This window comes from Pteropus alecto, unplaced genomic scaffold (assembly GCF_000325575.1).
Source record: "Pteropus alecto unplaced genomic scaffold, ASM32557v1 scaffold7, whole genome shotgun sequence".
Classification (NCBI taxonomy): Eukaryota; Metazoa; Chordata; class Mammalia; order Chiroptera; family Pteropodidae; genus Pteropus; species Pteropus alecto.
The window spans coordinates 31,460,203-31,483,869 of record NW_006494614.1 but is presented as its reverse complement, the minus strand read 5'-3'; the positions used below and the strand labels follow the sequence as shown (position 1 = coordinate 31,483,869).

The 23,667-nt window shown below is 34.6% G+C and overlaps 1 protein-coding gene and 1 pseudogene across 3 annotated transcripts in view; both read right to left on the bottom strand.

Annotated features, from left to right (window-relative positions):
• Positions 1 to 23,667, bottom strand: part of HMGCLL1 (3-hydroxymethyl-3-methylglutaryl-CoA lyase like 1) — a 160,856-nt gene that overhangs the window by 21,870 nt on the left and 115,319 nt on the right. The gene's annotated exons all lie outside the window — the stretch shown is intronic.
• LOC102897166 lies at positions 12,041 to 12,500 on the bottom strand (annotated as a pseudogene).

Genomic DNA, 23,667 nt, shown 5'->3' with positions numbered 1-23,667 from the left:
GGTGCAAGATTTAAGGACACATTCACTCTTAGGGTTGGGCAAGTATAGAGTGCCTAAGAATGAGTGTCTCCTAAATTTTGTATCCTATGCACCTGGTTTGTCCTGCTCTAATCCAGACCCTTGCTTACCTCTGGGTTGCCTCATTCTCTGTTTAGTTTTATGGCTCTCACCTGTGTAACCAAATCCCTGTATTTAAGTGTTAAGTGTCTCCTGCTTTCTGACTGGAACCTGAAAAATCCTAGCATCCTTTTCATACAGTTTATTCTTCAATTGGCTTCTATCTAGCTTTTGTCAAAGATAGACTCAGAAAAAAATTAAAGGAAGACACGTTAAAGACTATACTGTCCATCATCTTCTAAGTATGAGTTTTATTCTTATATCAATTTATTTCACTAGAAAGACATATAACCGATCTCATTAGGCCAGACTCCTGCAGAGATAACTTCCCTCAATTCCATTTTAAGGTATTTCCTTCCATTTATTGATAGGCATTACAAAACATTAAAAAAGAAATGTCTGCGATGAGGGATTCCCCCACTCCCACGTTTATCCTAAAAACTCCTGCTGCAGATATTAACCATTAATTGTACTATATTGCATCATATATTAAGCAGGATTATTACACTGAATAAGTGGAAAAAAAAAAACAGAAATTTATTGTTTCACTTAAGTAAACTGTAGAAGAGTTTAGTGGAGCTGGTCTTGGGAAAAACTGGAAGCAAAATTTCTCTCCCTCCCTCCTTCTCTCCTTCACTCTTTCTCTCCTCTTGCTCTCTTCCTCTTCTTTTATTTTCTCTTTTCTTTCCCTTTTCCTTTTTTTCTTTTTTCTTTTATTTTGTCTGTCTTTTCCTTTTCTCTTTCCTTTCCTTCTCTCCTCCCCTCATTATTTCTTTTCTCCACGTGTTGGCTTTATTCTTTTATGTCTGCTTTACCAAAGTTCACAGGGTTTTATATAAGAAAAGTGAGCATTTATTTCAAGACTTCCAACAAGAAAGTTCTTGGGAAAAGAATCTTCATTAACTCATCTTGAGTCACATGTTCACCTCTGGACCAGTTATTGAAGCCAACTGCACTAGAATACAAACATTGCTGGCACAAAGCCATGAGTCCTCCCATATATGGGGCAGGGTGGGTCATAGGGGAGGAGAAGAAAGAGAGAGAGAAAGGGAGAGAGAGAGAGAAAAAGAGTGTGTGTGTGTGTGTGTGTGTGTGTTTTATGGGCTGGGCTGAGGAATTGGGGAAGTGGTAGGTTCTCAGAAAAATGCATGGTTAGAGTGGTGGGAGAACAGTTTCTTAGAAGAAATGGGTGTAATTTTGAGCAGACTGAACAAATATTTACTAAATTCCTTTTGTAGAACCCACTCAATATATTCCATTTAAAGCACAATAGGATAAAATGATTGACTAGTGTTAAGTACACTTAACACTCTATATTCTTTGTTTTAGAAAACTTAAAACATAATTTAATGCTCAGTAGTGGCAACTGTTCATCGTATCATTGAACAAATATTTACTGAGCTCCTATATTGCTCTGGGTGAAAGTTATACATTTGTGGAAAATAATGCATACAAAATTTGTGATCGCATGAATCCAACTTCCTGGTGGTAGAGAAAGACACAATGGTTAAATAACAAGATAAGGATAATGCAGGAAAGCAAGTGATGGGAGAGATGCCAATTTACGCCATTCTTCCAGGAATATTACTCTGATAAAAGAGAATTTGAGCTGAGACCTGGATGAAGTAGAAAAGTGAACTATGAACTTATCTGAAATAATAATGTTTAAGGCAAAAGGAACAAGGTCAAAACAAATGCCTTGAAAAGGAAGGATGCCTTATATGTTTAGAGAGCAGTAAAGAGACCACTGTGATTGGAGTAGAAGGAGCCATAGAGACAATGTTAGAAAATAACATGAGATACATGGCAGGGTCAGACTTTGTGGAAAAGTATATTTTAAATATGTCAGTAACATTAGTATATTGAAGTCTCAAGCAGCAATTTTTCCACACATAGGAATAGAACAGAAAATATCTTTGGGCACTGTACTTTCTTTCGTATCACAAAACATTTTGCTGTTTTATAAGCCACAATGTCTTTGATCAATAAACCACAATGGACTAGAGAGATTATGAGCCAAAGCTCATATGAAGTTATAAACAAGTTAATTGAGGTCATATTTATGCTTTCCTATAAAATAAAATATGTTTACTTGAATGAAAGTCTCCTCTAATTGATTACAGGAGATTTTAATTTCCAGTAGACAATACAATATGAATTTCATAAATGTCTCTTGTAAGCTAAAGAATAAATCAGGCAATTGGTGAATATTTATTAATTATTCACTTGCAAAAGGCTTAACATACCAATATATTTGATACAGTTCTTGACTGAAAAACTTATAATCTAGTAGAAAATATCTGACGAATATATGAGTACTTAAAGGAAGACTGTGAGAAGTACTAATTCAGGTCAATTAGGAAAATATTATGAGTTCAAAAGAGAAGGAAATTATTTCAGCCTGGGTTAATCAGGGCAAAGGAAAAGACATCTGAATTTGGCCTTGAAGAACAGGAAGATTCTACAGACAGAGTATGGGGCTTGGGGGAGCAGTCCTTACGAGAGAAATAAAATCAATGTCAATGGCTGAACTTGTTAATAAGTTTCTTCTTTACTGACATTTAACATTAGCCATGACATAATGCTGGATCCCTCCTGATGTGTAGTACATTTTGGCAGAAGTATCCCAAATAGTATTCATTCACTATTTATTAAAACACATTTATTAAGTGGTTGCTATGGACAAGTCACTATGGGGGATATAAATAAGAGTAAGAGGCAATGTTGTAAATAACTCAATGTTTAATAGAATGGATTTCTAAGCTAGCATTATGATGTGTCTACATATACACACATATATAATACTTCTAAAATCTCAGTAAATGCTACATTAATGAACATTTAACGTATCTATATGTAAATATATAGATATGCATATCTATAGCCATCTATGTGTGTGTGTACGTGTGTATATATTTTGGCTATATCACATAATTTTTAGAATTCTCATTTTCATTACAGGTAATATCTACAGGATATGAGTACTACTACATTTCTTTATAGATATATGTCTGTTCCTGCTCAGTATTTCAATCCAGTATCTAATCTTGTGTCAATTACTCACATCATCTCATATGTCCAGGAAGAATTTATATCAAAGTTTGTGAGCCATATAACAAATGCATGCATACTACTGTCATATATAGCTATATTAGACATTTTACAGAGGTGGGACTCTTCTAAGCATCATATTCCACTAAGAGTAAAAGAAATAAAAAACTTTACACAAAATGTAGTATAATCTAGTATAACTATGCGAGAAAGTGCTGGTTATTTATTTCAATATATATAAAACTAAAAATATAATTTTCAAGTTGATATTTAGATTTAAAACAAATCATTTTTATATAAAAGTAACTCATTTTGACTTTGCTAGAGACAAATGAAAGGCAACTGAAATTCATAGAAAACACACGTTTAATTTTACCCAAGTTTTTGTCCCTTTCATCAACCACATCCAGTAAGTCCTCACTTAACATTGTCCATAGGTTCTGTGACTTTACGCAAAATGATATATAACAAAACCAATTTTATCAAAGGCTAATTGATTTCAACAAGAGTTAAGCTCCTAAGGCATCTCATCAGTGTTATAAAAAAACAACATTGAATGAAACTACATTATTTGAGGACTTGCTGTACTTACATTATTTAAAACCAGACAAGATTTGGTGGAACACAATAGAAAGGCCTTTGGTTTTGCTTTCAGTTCCTCAGTAACTGGATATTTGACTTTAGAAAAGTCACTTCTTTGGGCCTCACTTTACACATTTGAAAAGTGAGCTGTTGAAGTAGTTCCCTTCCAAGTCTTACTTTTAGATTATATAGACATATTCTTTTAAAAAAAGAGGAAGAAAAGAGTTTATGGTTACTCTCGTAATTGTAAAGGAAATGAGAGAATCTTAAGAGCTTCATACAAAGTTTTAAGAAAATGGCATTCAAAGTGCTAATATTTACACCTGCCATACAAGGTTGGCAGGCAGTCTGTAAAGGCTTGTTGACTAAATAAAAATATTTTCTGCTTCTGATATAGTATTCTCCTGATAAAATATGACAGTTAAAAATGCATGTTTAATAGAAAGAGAATAACGTGTTCACTGAGCTATAAATCTTCATGCTTCTCAATACGAAATAAGGCTCTTCTAAGTCACAGTTCTAAATATTTTATGTCATAGATTTCACTGGGAACTGAAGAAAACGTATCCTTCTGATAGAAAAAATTTCACACACAAAAAAGACATACTTAAAACTGTATGTATTAATCGGATCCATGGGCAGAATACATCTAAAAGAAAAATATTGAATTCACTTGTCACCTTTATTCAAGGGAGGAAAAACACTCTGCTGTTAATTGTGAGCTCTGTAGCCCACGTGCATAAACATTTTCAAGTCTGTTAGTGTGTTTTTTAACCCAGCAATATCTGAAATTTAGTATAAAGATAAGTTTTCTTATTTATTGTTACAACACTAGCAACATTTAAACATTTATCTAAGTAGGAAATCTCTATGAGACATATAAAAGATGTAATACCTTCTTATAAGAAACAATGTGTTTTATTAAAACTTTTGCATTTATAGTGCTGCTACAGGATTTGAAACCAAAATCATTTAACTCTATGCCCTAAATATATATGTTTATATATATTTATGTATAAATATATATGTAAAGCAAAACTAAAAAAAAAACCTCTAAATTTTTAAAATCCATTCTGTGGGGCTTTTTTTTTTTGGCCAGTAGTGTAAAATCCAAAAGAATAATGACCTACTATATTATTTTAGTCATCTAAACATTCTTTAAGGCAGTAAATTTTTTTTTTGAGAGTAAATGGTTTTTTGGAGAGTAAAAAAAAAGAAACATGTGGAATGCATTCCTCAGCTTTGTGAAATCTCCAACTGTGAGTGACACATGTACAGTATTTTCAGTTTCAAAAAATGAAATAAGAAAGGCAAATCATACAATTCTCCAAGAAACAATATTATACCAAATACTATGCTATCAAAAAGGTTTAGCCAGTGTTTTGATAACTAATAATCAATTATGGGGAGGGGGCTAAAACTAAATATTTGAGATTTGCTAATTTTGTACTTCTTAATCCCTTTAGTCCCCCATCCCTTCCCCCCACTCCCCAATCTGACAACCATCAATTTGTTCTATGTATTTATGAGTTTGTTTCTGTTTGTTCATTATTTATTTTTTACATTACACACATAAGTGAAATCATACCGTATTTGTTTTCTCTGACTTATTTCACTTAGCATAATACCATTTAGGTCCATACATGTTGTCACAAGTGGCAAGGTTTCATTCTTTTTTATGGCTGAGTAATATTCCATTGATTGTGTGAGAGTGTGTGTGTTTATGTATATACTGCAATGCACATAGCAGTGCATATGTCTTTTAAAATTAGTATTTTGGGTTTCTTCTGATAAATACCCAGAAGTGGAATTGCTGGGTTATACAGTAGGAACCTCCATAATATTTTCCATATTGGCTGAACAAATTTATAATCCCACCAACAGTGCATGAGGGTTCCATCTCTCCACATTCTCACCAACACTTACTGTTTTTGATTTATTGATGACAGTCATTCTGACAGGTGTGAGGTAATATCTCATTGTGGTTTTAATTTGCATTTCCCTGATGATTAGTGATGTTGAGCATCTTTTCATATGTCTGTTGTTCATTCACATGACCTCTTGGGAGAAGTATCTATTCAGTTCCTCTGACCATTTTTAAAATAAGATTTTTTTGTGTGTGTTAAGTTTTGTGAGTTCCTTTTATTTTTAGATTTAACCCCTTATCAGATAGATCATTGGCAAATATATTCTCTCATTCAGTAGGTTGTCTTTTCCTTTTGTTGATGTTTTCCTTTGCTGTACAAACCCTTTTTAATTTGATGTAGTCCCATTTGTCTATTTTTTCTTTTGTTTCCCTTGCCCGAGGAGACATCCAAAAAATATTACTAAGAGCAATCTCAGAGAGTGTGCTGCCTATGTTTTCTTCTAGTTTTATGGTTTTGGGTCTCATACTTAAGTCTTTAATCCATTTTGAGTTTTCTTGTATATGATTTAAGAAAGTGATTCAGTTTTATTCTTTTGCATGTATCCTTCTGTTTGCCAAACACCATTTATTGAAGAGACTGTCTTTACCCCATTGTATCTTGTTGCCTTTTTTGTCAAAAATTAATCGACCATATAGGTGTGGGTTACTTTCTGGGCTCTCTATTCTGTTCCACTGATCTATGCTGTTGTGATTTATACCTCCTTGTAGTATAGTGTGATGTCAGATAGCATAATACCTCCAACTTTGTTCTTTCTCAAGATTGCTTTGGCTATTCAGGGTCCTTTGTGATTCCATATAAATTTTAATATTATATTTTCCAGTTCTGGAAAAATGCCATTGGTATTTTGATAAGGACTGCATTAAATCTGTAGATTGCTTTGGATAGTATGGACATTTTAATGATGTCGATTTTTCCTATCCATGAATACAGTATTTCCTTCTATTTATTTGTATCTTCTTCGGTTTCTTTTTTCAATGTCTTATAGTTTTCTGAGTATAGGTATTTTACCTCCTTGGTTAAATTTATTTTAAAATAAATAAAAGATAATTTTTGATTATTATAAATGGAATTTATAAATCAATTATAAGTGGAATTGTTTTCTTAAAAATTTCTGATAATACATAATTGGTGTATGAAGATGCACCCAATTTCTGAATATTAATTTTATATCCTTCTACTTTACTAAATTCATTTATTATTTCTAACAGTTTTTGGTGGGCTCTTTAGAGTTCTCATAGCATATATAGTATCATGTCATCTCCAGACAATTACAGTTTTACTTCTTATTTTCCATTTTGGATGCCTTTTATTTCTTGTCTAATTGCTGTGGCTAGGACTTCCAGTAGTATGTTGAATAAAAGTGGTGAAAGTAGACTTCTTTGTCTTTTTCCTGATCTTAAAGAAAAGGCTTTCAGATTTTCACAATGAGTATGATGTTAGTTGTGGGTTTGTTACATATGGCTTTTATTACATTGAGGTATGTTCTTTCTATTTCTACCTTGTTGAAAATTTTTTATCATAAATGGATGTTAGATTTCATCAAACGTTTCTTGCACCTAGTGACTTAGTCATATAATTTTTATCCTTCATTTTTTATGTGGTATATCACATTAATTGATTTGTAGATATTAAACCAACCTTGCAACCAGGAAATAAATGCCACTTGATCATGCTCTATCTTTTTAATGTATTGCTGAATTTGGTTTGCTAATATTTTGTTGAGTATTTTTGCATCTATGGTCATCAGGGATACTGGCCTATAATTTTCTTTTTTTTGTAGTGACTTTGTCTAGGTTTGGTGTCAGGGTGATGTTGGCCTCATAAAATGAGTTTGGGAGCCTTCCTTCCTCTTCAAATTCTGGAGTAGTTTGAGAAGAATAGGTATTAATTCTTCTTCAAATGTTTGGTAAAATTCACCTGTGAGGCCATATAGACCAGAGCTTTTGTTTGTTGAGAGTCTTTTGATTATTGATTTGATTTTGTTACTGGTTATTGGTCTCTTCAGATTTTCTGTTTCTTCCCGATTCAATCTGAAAGATTGTATGTTTCTCAGAATTTATCTATATCTTCCATGTTGTCCAATGTGTTGGCTTATAATTGTTCTTAATATTTTCTTATATTCTTTTGCATTTCTGTGGTGTCAGTTATCACTTCTCTTTCATTTTTTTTTCAATAAGTTTGGCTAAAAGTTTGTCAATTTTATCTTTTCAAGGAACCAACTCTTGGTTTCATTAATCATTTCTATTTTTTCTTTTTTTAGATGCTATTTCTTTTTTCTATGCTTTGATCTTTATTATTTCCTTTCTTCTACTCACTTTGGAATTTTTCTAGTTCCTTTATGTGTAAGGTTAGATTAAGATTTTTCTTATTTCTGTAATGTAGGTATGAAGTACTATAAATTTCCCTCTTAGAATTGCTTTGGCTGTGTCCCATAGATTTTGGGCCAGTTTTCATTTTCATTTGTCTCAATGTCTCTTTTAATTCCTTCCTTGATCTTGTTGTTAACCCAGTCCTTGTTTAGTAGCATGTTATTTAGTTTTTACATGTATGTGTGTTTTGTAGTTTTCTCATTGTAATTGAATTCTATTTTCATATCATTGTGATTGGAGAAAATGCTTGATATGATTTCAGTCTTCTTAAATTTACTGAGACTTGTTTTGTGGCCCAACATGTGGTCCAGCCTGGAAAATGTTCCACATCTGCACTTGAAAAGAATGTATATTTTGCTGCTTTTGGGTGAAATGTCCTAAAAATGTCAATTAAGACCATCTGTGTAATGTATCATTTAAGGCCACTGTTTCCTTGTTAATTGTTATATCTTTATTTATAGTATTTCTGTTCAGCTAGTCTTCAGGAGATTCTCAAAGATGGTTGTTTCATAATTTAGTTATAGTTTTGATATGGTCATGGCAGAAAGTGAGCACAGCATTTGCCTATTCTGCCATCTTTACTAGAAATCAAGATTTGCTAATTTTGAAATAAAGCAAAAGTTGGATAAAATACTTGGCACACAGTAACACCAATAATATAAGTAATTTTTTTCCTTCATGTTACTTTGACTAGTAAATTCACTTATTGAAAACTGACTTATTTTAATATTTAAAATTAAAACCACCCTTCAAATAAGAGAAGGTAACCATAATTTTATCAGAATGTAAAGAAAAGAGCACTATAAAATTAGACCAACATATCCACAAAGTAATGGCTTTTTTAAAAATGTAGGTACACTTGATTGGACTATTTGGACTTAAACTGAAGAAGTACTCAACATAGTCAATAAAATATTGGCCACTCTGGCTGCTCGAAAATACATAGCTGTACAAAATTACCCTAAAGCACATTAATAATGTGATAATATGTCTAACTTTAGAAAGTTGAATAGTAGCAAAATTAAATAAGAATATGGTTCAGGCTGGCTGTTTACTAACATGGAAGAAAGTCTGTATGTTTCATTGTGATCCATATGGATGACAAATAGAGCAAATCAAGATAGTCCTTCCATTCCTGTAGCTATACTATATATACATGAGATTTAGGGCCTTTGGGGCATCCTAATGAAAACTTCTGGCAAAATAAGAGTGAACAAATAAGGAAGACTATATGTAAATACTGTGTAAATTAAAAAAAAAAAAAGATGTGATAAGAAAGACTGCTTTAGTTCTCTATGCTTACTTTCCTAAAATATCTCAAATGCTGCAATCTTCTCTCTTGAGACTGGCCTTCCTCAAAACTCTCAGTTTTATCTGTTGCAACAATGTATAAAATCATTTCCTCCATTCTGATGCTGACCATGTATGCTCACCTTTTAAATTTCTGGGTTTTGCTCCCCTTCTCAATTATACCACATCATAGCTTTCTTCTCTCTCCACATGACTTCCCGAATTCTCCTCTCCCCTTCACATATCTGCCCTCAACCTCTATAGCTGGAATAACAATTACATGATTTTAATTTTGTCCAGATTTAAATTTCAAAACATCCATAATAATGTGCCAAGAGAATCTTACCAATTCTTTAAATTGATCTAGAGTCCAAAAATGATCAATAAAAATGTCAGCCATATTTACCTGTGCTTGGATAAGCTGCTATAAAATGGTCTAAGGATTATTTTGACTACCACCTAAGATCAAACTGAGTATGCAAACCTCCTATGATGTAGGTATGCCTCAGAGGAAACAGTTTTTTAGATTTCATATCTCTGCTATACATTTCAGCCAAAAGGCTTCTCAGGACTAGTTAACTGCAGAATGTATAGACATAACAATTACTCCTTCACAATTAAAAACACAGTTTATGAAGGAAAACAGGACAGAAGGTACAAATAATTTCTTCCCTGTGAAGCATAATGGTCAAAATTTATAAAGAAATTATGCTGTTTGGGGTGTTGAGTCCATACAATGCCTGAAAAAGACATAAAAAAATATGTATGAAAAGTGGCCTTTGCTATGTAAAAACTTGTGTAACTATTTTAAAGCAAATGAAAAATTATGCCATAATTCATAATTTATTTACTTTTATGCCTTTGTTTCCTTGATTTAGAACTCTATAACAAAGAGAAAATGCCCAAAAAGTTATGCTAGAATATACAAATTTTCAAAGCACTCCTGTAAGACAATAAAATACATGTGGACATGTGTTTCAAAATACAATAGAAACATAAAAATTTTGTTTTGAAACATCAGTATAACTGCAGACTTTCAACTGTCTCAAACAAAATACTTTTTTTCTCTAAATGAAGTAACCCCTAGGTACCTCTCTGGATGGAATCATCACTAAAGGAACATGAGTGATGTCTTTTGTTCTATTTCCGATTGAACTGTTCATTTTTCTACTCCACATACTACTGTTTTCCTGAGAGAACACATGGGATATACTTTCAGGATAAAATATTTAGAAGCTCTTTTGAATGTTGTGAATCTCACTCCCAGAGCAAAACTCTCTTTGTATAAGATCATTTGAAAAATGAGAATACAAAATAGGTGGAAATCAGGAACCACACAAGGCTTTAGACTAAAGTCTTATTTCATTTTGGTTTTAGCTTGTTCCATTCCTCACTTTTTATATACTTTAAATATTAGTTATAAAATTGGGAGTGAGGCTTTTACACAATTTCCTAGCATCAAATTTTTTTCAAGATGCACATTTCTAGAGACAATGGCTGTGAAAAATATTAATATTAAACTCCAAGGAAAATTCTCTTAATTTGCTCATGTGTTACCAACTAAATACATAATTAAATCTACCTCATTAGATTTTAATAAAGACAATTTATTGGTTTTAAAAAAAATCTCACAAGATTAATATGGAAAATTAGACCCCTAGTTTCAAGTAGAAATCAAATAAAAAATGTCAAAGTAAAAGATGTAAAAGTCCTATCCTTCACACATAACACTGATTAATGTGACTTTAGTGTCACACTGACTTTAAGAAAACATTTATACTGCCAAGCCTCTATGTACCTACTTGGTTAACCACCTAAAGTACATTTAAAATAAATATAACACAAAACAAAGTTCTCCAAACATAAACAAATCATATAGAAATAGATGAACCTGACATTCAGTTCTGATTATGACTCAAATTCGTTGATTAAAAATTTAGTCAGGGTTAATAAAATGGTTTTCTCTGTATGGCTCTCCATAAGTAAAACCAAATTTCTAGCACTGTGAGAGTCCTGATACTCAGAACCCTCTCCTACTCTTAGCCTTTTAGAAATTTTTTTTTTGGCATTTTATTTTATTATTAGATTTAAGTATATAGTACACTAGTTAGACATGTACGTAGTTTATGAAACGATCTCCCCTGATTACTCTATCCCTCTGGTTCTACACATAGCTATTGCATTACTTCTGACAATGCTCCCCAACCCCATGACCACCTCTCAGCTACTAATTTGTACTTCTTTAACCCTTCGACCCTTTGGTTAACATCCCAGGCACTATGAACCTGCTTAGGATTCCAGATAGAATCAGTCCTGGAGGCTGCTTTCTCATAATGAAGTGTTTCCTGGTAAGAAGTTGATGAGGCAGGTTCTCCTTTCTTGTTCTAAAATATTTGTTTACTCTTTGCCATTTACTCCTTTGTTTCTTTCCCAGCTTTATTTAAATACAGTTTACATGTAACATTGTATAAGTTTAAGGTATATAACATAAGATTTGAAACATTGCAAAATAACAACAGCATTAGCTAATATCTCTATCCTGTCATATGATTACTATTTTTTTTTGAGATGAGAACATTTAACATCAATTAGCAACTCTTATGTACATAATACACTATTATAAGCTGTAATCACCATACTGTACATTAGATTCTCATAACCTGTTAATCTTTTTCTTACAGTGAAAAATTTTAATATTTAGAATTAGCTAGCTGGACTCAGTTTAGATAATTTCATCAGCAACATCCAAAAAGCATCATAGTCAGGAACCAGTCAAATATATGCCTTCTCTCCATGAGGCCTGATCAAGGTGTTGACTTTGGCCACGTCAATGTCAGAGCTTCTCCATAACCTGTTTGATCTGGTACTCGTTGGCCTTGACATCTACTATGAACATAAGCATATTGTTTATGGCTGACTCAGTAGTCAGGGGGAGTTTGATGATGGCATAGTGCTCAAATTTATTTTTCCTGGGGGTGCTCTTCCAAGAATATTTGGGTTGCCCTCAGAGCCACAGTGTCTTGGGCTGTTAGAAGATGGGTGATGTGTGTATCTTGTTTATTTCATGGCTGTGGATGCCTTTCAACTCTGCTTCCTTTGCCTTCAAGGCCTTCGCTTTGGCTTCGGCTTTAGGAGGGGCTTCCTTCTTCGCTTTCGGCTCCATCATCGCAGAAAGGGAGAAACTGTTAATCTTATAACTGGACACATATACCCTTTGACCAATATCTTCTTAATTCTCCCACCCCTCAGCCCCTGGTGAGCATCACTCAACTCTCTTTCTCTGAGTTCTGATTTTTTGGATTCCACATATAAAGGATATCGTGCAGTATTTGTCTTTCTCCGACTGGTCTCATTTAGTGTAATGGCCTCAAGTTTCATCCAAGTTGTCACAAAAGACAAGATTACCTTCTTTCTCATGGCTGAAATATTCCATGTGTGTGTTTATGGACATATACACACATACATGCACATACACATACATATACATACATATATACACACTCACACACATACATACATGTAGGTACATATGCATATATTTTCACATCTTTATTCAACTGCTGATAGACACGGTTTTCAGATCTTGGCTATTGTGAATGCTGCAAGAACATGGGGTGCAGATGTATTTTCAAATTCATGTTTACGTTTTCGTTGAATAAATACCCAGAAGTAGAATATCTGGATCATATAGCAGTCTTACTTTTAATTTTTTGAGGAACCTCTGTACTGTTTTCCATGGTGGCTGCACCAATCTATATTCCCATCAACAGTACATAAGGGTTCCCTTTTCTCCACATCCTTGTCAACACTTGTTATTTGTCTTTTTCATAATAGCCATTCTAACAGGCATGAAGTGATATTTCATTGTGCTTTTGATTTTCATTTCCCTGATGATTAATGGTGTTGAGTCCCTGTTCGTGTACCTGTTGGCCATCTGTATGTCTTCTTTGGAAAAAATTCTATTCAGATCCTCTGCCCATTTTTTAATGATTGTTTTTGCTATTGAGTTATGAATTCTTTATATATTTTAGATATTAACACCTTGTCAGATATGTGATTTGCAAATATTTTCTGCCATGCAAATATTTTCTGCCATACAGTAGGTAACCTTGTCATTTTGCTGATGGTATCTCTTGCCGTGCAGAAGCTTTTTAGTTTGATGTAATCCCACTTTTTATTTTTGCTTTTGTTGCCTTTGCCCTAGGAGATATATCCAAAAATATTGCTAAAACCAATGTCAAATGCATTTCTGAATCTAATGAGATGATCATGTGATTTTTATCTTTCACTTTGTTAATGAGGTGTACACGTTGACTGATTTGTTGATCGACATCAATCATCTGCGCAACACAGAAATAAATCCCACTTGACCATGGTGTATGATCTTTCTAATGTATTGCTGAATTAGGTTTGCTAATATTCTGTTGAGTATTTTTGCATCTATGTTCACTGGGGATATTGGCAAGTAAATTTTTTGTGTATGTGGAGTCCTTGTTGATTTCAGGGTAATGCTGGCTTCATAAAGTTAATTTGGAAGCATTCCCTCCTTTCCAATTTTTTTGGATCATTTGAGAAGGATAGGTATTAAATCATCTTTGAATGTTTGGTAGAATTCACCAACGAAACCATCTGGTCCTGAACTTTTTACTCTTTTGGGAAGCGTTTTGGTTACTGAATCATTCTCCTTGGTAGTAACTGGCCTATTCAGATTTTCTATTCATAGTTCAGTTTTGTCACTCAAATATTTGTGATTTTCCAAGCAGCCTATTTTATTTATAATGGCTCCCAGTAGTTGAAGATGTGCCAAGACCAGTCAATGTCCTAAAGGGGAGGATCTCAGCACCAAGATTTAGGCTGATTAAAAGCCAGCCTCTTAGGCAGCAGCTTTTAAAGTATGCAAATATATACCATTCTGTGGGACTGCTAGTGTAAGCCCCACTGGCAGCCATGGACAGGTGATCTGGAGGCGTCCCATGGTGCATATGAATGTGTAAGCTCTTTTCTGGGAGATCACCAGTAAGCTGTAGCGAAGCCAAGGGAGAGCACAAAGATAGCGTTCCCTGGCCTAAGTCCCCTGAGAGCAGTTCACAGGCCTCTAGATGTGTGCCAAATCTGAAACCTGACCCTCAGGCCAAAGCTTTGGGATGAGCAAAGAAGTTTTTTTCATAGAAACTGTGACTGTGTTTCAGTCTGAAATCTGGACAGTGCTGCGGAAGTGGTAGCCTGCCAAGAACTGTCTCTCTAATTGTTACAATCCCATTGACCTGAGAACACAAGCCTCATTGACCACTAGAGCCAAGCAATCAACAGGCATCCCCTAGGCAGTAGCCACAAAAACTGGGGCACCAGATGCTTGTTAAAGCTACACTCTGGAAGATAATGGCCTTCTGAAGCTCAGCTTGGTAAAGTACACAGATAGTTCCCACCCTTGGGGGTCCCTGTAAAGAATTACAGTCAGCCCTTAGGTGTATTTACTTAGAAGCCTGCACTTCACATTGCAGTTATGGTAATAGAAAGACTAAGCTCCTGGCATGCACATACACATACATATACATACATATATACACACTCACACACATACATACATGTAGGTACATATGCATATATTTTCACATCTTTATTCAACTGCTGATAGACACGGTTTTCAGATCTTGGCTATTGTGAATGCTGCAAGAACATGGGGTGCAGATGTATTTTCAAATTCATGTTTACGTTTTCGTTGAATAAATACCCAGAAGTAGAATATCTGGATCATATAGCAGTCTTACTTTTAATTTTTTGAGGAACCTCTGTACTGTTTTCCATGGTGGCTGCACCAATCTATATTCCCATCAACAGTACATAAGGGTTCCCTTTTCTCCACATCCTTGTCAACACTTGTTATTTGTCTTTTTCATAATAGCCATTCTAACAGGCATGAAGTGATATTTCATTGTGCTTTTGATTTTCATTTCCCTGATGATTAATGGTGTTGAGTCCCTGTTCGTGTACCTGTTGGCCATCTGTATGTCTTCTTTGGAAAAAATTCTATTCAGATCCTCTGCCCATTTTTTAATGATTGTTTTTGCTATTGAGTTATGAATTCTTTATATATTTTAGATATTAACACCTTGTCAGATATGTGATTTGCAAATATTTTCTGCCATGCAAATATTTTCTGCCATACAGTAGGTAACCTTGTCATTTTGCTGATGGTATCTCTTGCCGTGCAGAAGCTTTTTAGTTTGATGTAATCCCACTTTTTATTTTTGCTTTTGTTGCCTTTGCCCTAGGAGATATATCCAAAAATATTGCTAAAACCAATGTCAAATGCATTTCTGAATCTAATGAGATGATCATGTGATTTTTATCTTTCACTTTGTTAATGAGGTGTACACGTTGACTGATTTGTTGATCGACATCAATCATCTGCGCAACACAGAAATAAATCCCACTTGACCATGGTGTATGATCTTTCTAATGTATTGCTGAATTAGGTTTGCTAATATTCTGTTGAGTATTTTTGCATCTATGTTCACTGGGGATATTGGCAAGTAAATTTTTTGTGTATGTGGAGTCCTTGTTGATTTCAGGGTAATGCTGGCTTCATAAAGTTAATTTGGAAGCATTCCCTCCTTTCCAATTTTTTTGGATCATTTGAGAAGGATAGGTATTAAATCATCTTTGAATGTTTGGTAGAATTCACCAACGAAACCATCTGGTCCTGAACTTTTTACTCTTTTGGGAAGCGTTTTGGTTACTGAATCATTCTCCTTGGTAGTAACTGGCCTATTCAGATTTTCTATTCATAGTTCAGTTTTGTCACTCAAATATTTGTGATTTTCCAAGCAGCCTATTTTATTTATAATGGCTCCCAGTAGTTGAAGATGTGCCAAGACCAGTCAATGTCCTAAAGGGGAGGATCTCAGCACCAAGATTTAGGCTGATTAAAAGCCAGCCTCTTAGGCAGCAGCTTTTAAAGTATGCAAATATATACCATTCTGTGGGACTGCTAGTGTAAGCCCCACTGGCAGCCATGGACAGGTGATCTGGAGGCGTCCCATGGTGCATATGAATGTGTAAGCTCTTTTCTGGGAGATCACCAGTAAGCTGTAGCGAAGCCAAGGGAGAGCACAAAGATAGCGTTCCCTGGCCTAAGTCCCCTGAGAGCAGTTCACAGGCCTCTAGATGTGTGCCAAATCTGAAACCTGACCCTCAGGCCAAAGCTTTGGGATGAGCAAAGAAGTTTTTTTCATAGAAACTGTGACTGTGTTTCAGTCTGAAATCTGGACAGTGCTGCGGAAGTGGTAGCCTGCCAAGAACTGTCTCTCTAATTGTTACAATCCCATTGACCTGAGAACACAAGCCTCATTGACCACTAGAGCCAAGCAATCAACAGGCATCCCCTAGGCAGTAGCCACAAAAACTGGGGCACCAGATGCTTGTTAAAGCTACACTCTGGAAGATAATGGCCTTCTGAAGCTCAGCTTGGTAAAGTACACAGATAGTTCCCACCCTTGGGGGTCCCTGTAAAGAATTACAGTCAGCCCTTAGGTGTATTTACTTAGAAGCCTGCACTTCACATTGCAGTTATGGTAATAGAAAGACACTAAGCTCCTGGGTTTGTTGCTTCTTGTTGTGCCCTGTGTGTGTGTGTGAAGGGGGATAGAAGCTGTTTAAAAACTCACTTTTGGTTTAAGTCCTATGGGACCCACAGGCATAAAGTCCACTAGCCGCCAGAGCCAAGCAATACAGAGGTGTCCCCTGGTGTCCCCTGATGGAAGCCAAAAGACTTAGGGGATCCTGGAGAGCTGGAACAAGAGACAGGGAAAGCACAAAGGGTGAGTCCATCTGCCTCTGTTCTCTAAGAGCATCTCCGCAGGTCCAAAGCTGTGTGCCAGATCTGAAGCCTGCCCCTCAGGTTGATGCTCCTAGACAAATAGGCCTCTTCCATAGAAAGACAGAGAGTGTTTCAATCTGATGTCTGTGCAGTGTTCTATGAGTGATAGTCTGCCAAGAATTGTCTCTCTGATTGTTATAATCCCATGGAACCCAGGATTGCAAGTGCCCCTGACTTCCAGAGTCAGGAGATAAAAGGGGACATCCCCCAAGCAGCAGCCATAAAACCCAGGGCATCAGTCATGTGTAAAAGCTCCTCTCTGAGAGAAACTAGTACTCTGGAGCATGGCCGAGGGAAACCATAAAGATGGCACCCACCAATAGAAAAAAATGAAGGAAAAGTAATCTCCTGCCAGCTGGAATGAGACAGAGGGGAAACAAATAAACAGCACTCACAGGAAAAGAGAACAAAATGGTGCCCACTGCTCCAGTGAGGAATAGGGAGAGAATGGAGATGGTGCCTACCAGCAAGCAGGCCCCTAGAGGTGTGATAAATTAGATGCCTGCCTCTTAGGCTGACACTTTAAGTTTAGCAAATGAACCTCATTAACATAATGTCTGGGCACCTGTCAATCAGTTGATTCTGTGCTGAGCCTTTGGATGAGTGAGTCCAAGCATGCAAGCCCATTAAGAGCTGTTTGTTTAGCCTATAGTTCTCATGGACTTGAGCTTTGTTGGTTTTTAAAACTAGAGTTTTAGGGGCTCATCTCTTAAGTGCAGGTCTTAAAAACTGGGTGCCTCATGTGGGGTTCAAACCTTTTGCTCCTCAGGGAGATACTCCAGGTTTTGAATTCCTTCCCAATTCTGAGTTGCTTCAGTGATAGAGTTCATAGTGAGATTGTGTCCCTACTGGCTTCGATGTGGACCTCTAGTTCGCCAGATTCATAGGAGTTGTGAAGACCATTTTTAGTATTTTTTTCAGAAGGTATTACATATATAGCTGCAGATCTGGTATGTCTGAGGGAGAAGGTGAGCCCAGAATCCTTCTACATTTGTCATCTTGAATCAGAACCCTGCATAGTCTTTTAATTTTTGTTTAGTTAATTATTGGCATATTTATTTTGACTACAGATCACACATGATACTTAAGGATAGGGAAAGCAAACCTCTTGAAAAGTATGTATTTAATGGGGAGTTATGTAGACCTATATTTAGTTGTGCATATTTCCTTTATTCTCTAATTAATTTTATGAGTTTCAATCCAGGGCTTTTAGGATAGTATTTGAACTTGGATCAAATATATTAATGCTGAATAGAGAAATTTAGTGGAAACAAAAAACTGGGAAAAAAAGACAAAAAAACTGTTGCGGGGGGGAAAAACACCGTCAAATAGTAGTTTGAAGCAAAGGAACAAGCTATATGAAGTAGGGAGCAACTGGCAGATTGAATCACCATGGAAGATAGAGTGAGGAATAACAAGTTCAAATCACGGGTATATTTTACTACTACTCTATATACCTTGAGGATACTACAAAATAGAGGCAGCATCTACAAACTGTTGATCATGAAGCCAGGCATTTATGCAATGACCCCAAAGGTCACTTATTGATAACATAAAAATAATGCAAAAATAGTTGTGTTCTTATTTCCTTGATTATTTGAAAAATTTAATGCAGAGGTAGGGAGGAAAAAAAGGAGTGCTTGAGCAAGCACAAGAGCTAGTTAGCAGAGGGGTGGGGAACAGACTGAAGGGAGAGAGAGAGAGGAAATGGGAGAGGAGGAGAAGAAATTACTTGCTACTGTTTGCTAATATTTACTGGCCAAATAGAACTAATGCGAAAGGGTACAAATTATAAAATGCAGTGTAAACAAAGAATCCAGGGCATTTCTTCTGACATGTAGTTGATCCAGGTGTATATTCACCTTTCGGCACATGTGGGAAATGAAAATTCTATTCTTTATTCAAATGCCATCATGTTATTTACAGCTAGATGTGGAGGTTTCATATTTATCATCATGAAGTATAAAGCCAAATGTCCCCTTTTCGGGAGCACCAAAGATTAACAGATTAGAATGTTTTCCACATGTCCATTTTTGGTGTCAAGAGCATTTTAAAGTTTTCCAGTTTCTGCAGTTGAGCCAGATGTCAGTGGGTCCCGCAGTGAAATGAAATTGGCAGAGTAGCCTTTCCATGACCCCGGGTTGTTTTATCAGGGATCAGTTTAATGTCTAAGAGCCATTCCTTGCTGAAGACTATAAAGTTTTGGGGTCCATTCTGCCATAATTACAAAAATCTGCTGACTTGGTTGAACCACTGAAACCCAGCAATATATCTTACAACTTTTCTCACATAGTGCTGTAATTGTTGTTTGTGTTGGCGCAAGACAAGTAAAGGGTCTCATTTCCACAGTAAGTTTCTGGTCTTTGGTTTCAGAAACATCAGTAGAGAATATTTTACCAGCCACATTTTTTGTTGTGTAAATAATCTTGGTGATTTACCCTATAAGTCCCTCCACTTTGTTCTCAAATGACCACAGGCTTAAAGATATCAGTTGGACACTTTCTAAAATAACAATAGGAGTTAACATCACGGTTTTGTTTTTTTAATTTCAATTAATAGCTTTGGTTTAGAATCATGCCAAAAGTCCAAATGTCATTACACTGACATTTTTCATTCTTTTTTTATTTAACTTTTAAATTCTGTTATTTTTTTCATGTGAAAAGTGTATTTAAAGTAGACCATTTAAAATATAATAAAATTAATACACTTCTTACCAGTTTAATAGAGCATCATCAATATTTTTGAATCTCTCTAAGCTCTCCTTAACTACATGTCTGTTCCCCCAATCCCTGTAAAAAATTCTGCAAATCATTTTTTTGTTTTTCTTTATAGTGCTACAATATGATTGCTAATTTTAACTGTTTTTGAACTTTATATAACCTGAATATTACTATATGTATTCTTCAATAATTTGCTTTTCTCCACATACTATTATGTTTTTGAGATCTATCATGTTGCACATAGCTCTAGATAGTCTTTATCATGGAATATGTCATTGTGTAAATATGCAATACATTGGCCAATTAATTTGACATGGATATTGGAACTAATTCAGTTTTTATTATGAAACAAATTTGGAAAAACACTTTTGCCATGCCTCCTGCTGTTCATACACAAGAGATTTACTGAGCTTATACTAATAAATTAATTGCTGGATCACAGAATTTGCAAATGCTCAATATTACTATAAAGAGCAACATTGTTCAAAAGTGGGTGTATTGTCACATATTCTCACCAGCAGTATGTGACATTTTCTGTAAACTTATACCATTACCAATACTGGATATCATCTGACTTTAAAATTTTTGCCAATATGTCAGGTATAAAATGATATCACTCTTTTTAATGTGCATTTTTATTAATAGCAAGGTTGAATATATTTTATGTTTCTGTGGCATTTGTATTCCTTTTTGCGTGTAATATCTAATTAAGTCCTTTGAATATTTCCTACTGGTTTCTTTGTTTTTTTTTAGAAAAAACTATAACATGTAGAGAGAAGAGTACAAATCATAAGTATACAGGTCAATAAGAATTATTAATGTAAAAAAAACACCCACATTAGAAAATAGAATATTACCAGCACAAGGTGACACTCCCTTCATGTCCCTCTCCTATATTATTTTGTTCCCATCTTAACATCTATCACTCTAGATTAGTTTTGTTATGCTTTTGAATGTTATATAAATGTAATCTTATATACTTTATCATATCTGGTTTCTCATTCAACATTTTAACTCAATCATGTTGCATATAGCAGTGTCATTTTAATTCTCATAAATGATAAATGTAGATATCAAAACCTATATATGAATTCTATTACTAACGTACATTTGAGTTCCTTTCAATTTGGGGTATTTCAAATAGTAACAATGCGAACATTCTTGAACATATCTTTTGGTGAATATATGTATATGTTTGTTTGTATAAATTTAGGAATGGACTTGCTGGGTTCTAAAGTATGTGTATGTTACAAAGTAAAGGTACCAATTTAAACCCCCAGCAGCACTGGCTGAAACTGTGCGTGTGTTCCACATTCTTATCAATATGTATCAGACTTCATAATTTTAGCAACTCTTGTGGCTATATAGTGGTATCTCATTGTGGTTTTAATTTACATTGATGACTAGTGAAATCGAGTACTTTTTCATAGCTTAATGGTCATTAGTATAATTTCTTTTGTGAAATGTCTCCTCTAGTCATTTGTCCATTAGTCTATTGGGTTATCAATCTTTATTCATGTCATAAATTGCAAGTTCTATATGTATTCAGTATACTATTCCTTTGTCAGATATATGAACTGCAAATACCTTTCCCCACATTGTGGCATTTTCACTCTTATAACTTATTTCTTTTTGTTTTAATAAACTATTTTGGTAAAGTTTTATATTTGCTGAAAAAAAAAGTGAAGTTAGGACAAAGAGTTACCATATTAACAATACTTTTTATCATATTCAATTTCTCCTATTAACATCCTTCATTAATATGTATTCTGCTGTCATTGGATGTAGTATTCTACAAATGTCAATTAGAACAAATTGATAGTGTTGTTCCAACAGGTATATCCTTACTGATATTCTGCCTACTCGAACTATCAATTATTAAAAATAGTATTTGAAGTCCCAATTATAAGAGTGAATTTTATCTATTTCTTCTTTTAGTTCTATTAGTTTTCCCTCATGAATTTTGATGCTAGGCTGTTTAGATGCATAGACATTTTCTTCCCTTCCTTTCGTATGTAGATGCCATTAAAGCCCTTAACATATTATTCAGTTACTTTAAATTCCCTGTCTGATTTCCTGACATACAGTTTTCACTCTCTATGAAGAATGTCTTAATCTTTCTAGGAGGGCAAATGCACTAATGATGAAATCCCTCAGTTTTTGTTTGAGAGAGCATTTCTTTCTCTTAAAAAGTAATTTTGTTGAATATAGAATTCTAGCTTTTTTCTTTCAACACTTTAAATATTTCACCCCACTCTCGTGTTGCTTGCATGGTTTCTGATGGGAAATCCAATGTAATTCTTATCTATGTTTCTCTATAGGTAAGATGCTTATGTTCTTCTGGTTTCTTTCAAGATTTTGTCTTTGGATTTCTTCAATTAGAATATAGTATTCATAGATAGATATTTTAATTTTTACCCCGCTTGGTTTTCTTTGAGCTTCCTGGATTAGTAGTTTAGTGTCTGTCGTTAATTTTACAATATCTTCAGCTGTTATTGCTTCAAATATTTCTTCTACTCTTCATTTTCTTCTCCTGCTATTACAACAACACATATGTTATACCTTTTAAAATCATGCCACAGTTCGTGTAGTCTTCTTTTCTTTGTGTTTCAGTTTTATGAAGTTTCTTTTTTAATTAAGTTTATTGGAGTGACAATGGTTAATAAAATATAGTTTCAAGTGTACAATTCTATAATACATGATCTTATATTGCATTGTGTGTTCACCACGCAAAGTCAGATCCGCTTCTGTCACCATATACTTGACCCCCTTTACCCTTATCTACCTCCCCAATCCCTCTGGTAACCACTAAACTGTTGTCTGTGTCTATGAGATTTTGTTTGTCTTGTTCGTTTGCTGCTTTCAGTTTTATATCCCACATATGAGTGAAATCATAACGTTAACTTTTTCTATCTGACTTGTTTTGTTTAGCATGATAATCTCAAGATCCACCCATGTTGCCGCAAATGGCAGTATTTCACTTTTATGGCTAATATTCCACATTTACATATTTTTAAGCTTGCCGATTGTCTCCTTGGGCATGTACTGATGAGTCTACCAAGGCATTCTTCATTTCTGTTATAGTTACTTTAAAAAAAATCTAGTATTTTCTTTCAATTCTTTCTTGGAGTTTCCACCTCTCTGCTTATATTCCTCTTTTTCTACTGTTGCTATTTAAGACTTTAACATTATTCACAGTTAATTTAAATTTCCTATCTGAGCATTCTTTCATCTATAGCATATCCGAGTCTAATTCTGAAGTTTGCTTTGGCCAAATAAGTGTGAGAATCTGGCTAAGAGTTTGGGCTGTGGTTAATGTTTGTTGTTGCTAAACAGCCAGAGGCTTCGAATTTTTCTAGTTTCCTTGATTTTATCTTCCTTCTTTATTGTGGCTTCTCTAAGTACCTCAAAGACAGCATCTTGCAGCTTTTTTTTTTAGCTATAATTCAGTTACTATACTACAGAATTGTTGATATGGTGATAAAGTATGGGAGAAGGCAGGCATTCTATAATTTTATGATTAAATCTCATGTTTTTAGTAGGCCTGTATCTCAGGAAGTGACCTTCACAAGTGTTTCTTCAGCAGTATCAATTTGTCTACCCCTTTGGTGAGACATGAAGTCAATTGGGGATTGTAATGGGATGAATGCCCTTCATCAGCTGGGGTAAGACTCTGGTAAAGTCTTCTTCCCTAGAGAATAGGCTGTTGTATGGGGAATGCTCTGGTAATA